General features: G+C 39.2%; 1 protein-coding gene across 1 annotated transcript in view; it reads right to left on the reverse strand.

Annotated features, from left to right (window-relative positions):
* The window catches only part of LOC138865286 (uncharacterized), a 512,723-nt gene that overhangs the window by 71,985 nt on the left and 438,238 nt on the right, over positions 1 to 2,500 (reverse strand). The gene's annotated exons all lie outside the window — the stretch shown is intronic.

Consider the following 2,500-nt stretch of genomic DNA (forward strand, 5'->3'; position numbering starts at 1 on the left):
CACACACAGACAAGCGTGCGTATGTGTGTGTGTGTGCTTGTATATAGATATACATTTACATCTGGTTCGCACCAGATCATTTTTATAATAGATTCTGTTCTGTAATCTTAAATGCTGTGCACTTCATCGCTTCTAAATCTATTTACACGAATTAACTTTCATATCAAATCAAATATATTGACAATCTAGGCATAGCATCTGAAATTACTATTGAATATCTGGATTTCTGTTTCATTAATTCTGTATTCTGCAGACAAAATATCATATTTTTATGCACCACCAAAAACGCTTGTGTACTTGACAGAGTGAAAGAGAAGTATGGATAATAATACTAATAATAATAAAAAAAAAACAATAATAATGATAATGGAAATGATGATAATAATGAAAATAATAATAATTATGATTATGAGAATAATAATGATAATAATACTAATAAAAATAGTGATAACAATGATGATAGCAACATTACCAATAATAATGATAATAATGATGATAACAATGTCAATGATACTACTACTACTACTGATAACAATAATAATGATGATAATGATAAGGATAATAACGATAGTAATCGTGATAATGACAATGACTGATAATGACAATGATGATAAAGATAATAAAGCTAATTATAACTATACCAAAAACAGGGAAACTATAAGGAAGCGTCTGGAATGGGAATGAACAGTGATCTTCAACCAAGAACACAAATTCATCCTCCCCTCCATTTCTCTCTCTCTTCCTCTATCTATCTATCTGTATATCTACCTGTGTATCTATCTCCCCCCCCCTCTCTCTCTCTATTTCTCTCTAATTCTTACGCTCTCTCTCTCTCTCTCTCTCTGCTCTCTCTCTCTCTCTCTCTCTCTCTCTCTCTCTCTCTCTCTCTCTCTCTCTCTCTCTCTCTCTCTCATTCTTACGCTCTCTCTAGCTATATCTATTTATTCTCTCTCTCTCTCTCTCTCAAATTCTTACTCTCTCTCTCTCTCAAATTCTTACTCTCTCTCTCTCTCTCTCAAATTCTTAGTCTCTCTCTCTTTCTTTCTAATTTATACTCTCTCTCTCTCTCTCTCTCTCTCTCTCTCTCTCTCTCTCTCTCTCTCTCTCTCTCTCTCTCTCTCTCTCTCTCTCTCTCTCTCACTCTCTCCCTCTGTCTCTCTCTCTCCTTCCTGATCCTGGGATTGACTCCGACTTGAGGGGAGAAGATGAAGCCGAGAGATACTGAGAGGTTGAAGTTCGGGTTTGATGAGGTCGAGGAGGAGGGGAGGGGGTGGGGGGAGGGGGTGGGGGAGGGGGGACGGGCATAGGGAAAAGGAGGAAGAGGGGAGGAAGAGGAAAAAAGGGAAAGGGGGAGGGGGATGAGAGGAGGAAGAGGAAAGAAGGGGAAGAGGGCGGGGGATGAGAGGAGGAAGAGGAAAGAAGGGGATTGGGGAGAAGGAGGAGGGGAGGAGGGAAGGGGGGAGTGGGAGGGGAAAGGGTTTGTGGACCTTCTTAAAGCTTCGGAGTCTTTTCCCTTCTCTTCTGTTTCCTCTTCTTGTTTCCCCTCTCTTTTTTTCTTCTTTTTTTCTCTTGTTTATTTCTCTTCGATTATTTTCTTATCGTCTCTGTGTTTGGTTGGTTCCATTATTCCTTCCCTTTCCCGCGTGTGTGCGTGTGGGCGTGCATGTACGTGTGTTTGTGTGTGCATCCGTGCGTGTGGGCGTGCGTGTGTGTTTGTGTGTGTGTTTGTGTGTGTGTTTGTGTGTGTGTGTGTGTGTGTGTGTGTGTGTGTGTGTGTGTGGATGTGTGTTTGTGTATGCTTGTACGTGTGTGTGTGCGTGTGTGTGTGTGTGTGCATCCGTGCGTGTGGGCGTGCGTGTGTGTTTGTGTGTGTGTTTGTGTGTGTGTTTGTGTGTGTTTGTATGTGTGTGTGTGTGTGTGTGTGTGTGTGTGTGTGTGTGTGTGTGTGTGTGTGTGTGTGTGTGTGTGTGTGTGTGTGTGTGTGTGTGTGTGTGTGTGTGTGTGTGTGTGTGTGTGTGCATCCATGCATGTTTGCCAATATAAAAATTGGCACACATCTCTCTCTCTCCTGAATTCTCGGCTCCAGTCATATATATATATATATATATATATATATATATATATATATATATATATATATATATATATATATATATATATATATATATATATATATATATATAGATATATATTTTTTTTTTTTTTTTTTTTTTTTTTTTTCTTTTTTTTTTTTTTTTTTTCTGGCATGGAGGTGATGGGATAGAGGAAGAGGGTGTGGGAGAGACAGACAGACAAGCAGACAGAGAGAGAGAAATTCAGAAAGAGAAGGGAGAAGGAAAGGATAGACAGATAGAAAGACAGAAAGATAGATGAAAACAGAGATTGGATGTGAGGAGATCAAACAGACAGAGAAACAGAAATGAAAAAGATAGAGAAAGAAAAGAGAGAGAGCAAAGAAAAAAATGAGAGAGAAAGAGAGAGAGAGAGAATAGGTGCAAGA

The sequence above is a fragment of the Penaeus vannamei genome, chromosome 2, assembly GCF_042767895.1.
Source record: "Penaeus vannamei isolate JL-2024 chromosome 2, ASM4276789v1, whole genome shotgun sequence".
In the NCBI taxonomy this organism is placed as follows: Eukaryota; Metazoa; Arthropoda; class Malacostraca; order Decapoda; family Penaeidae; genus Penaeus; species Penaeus vannamei.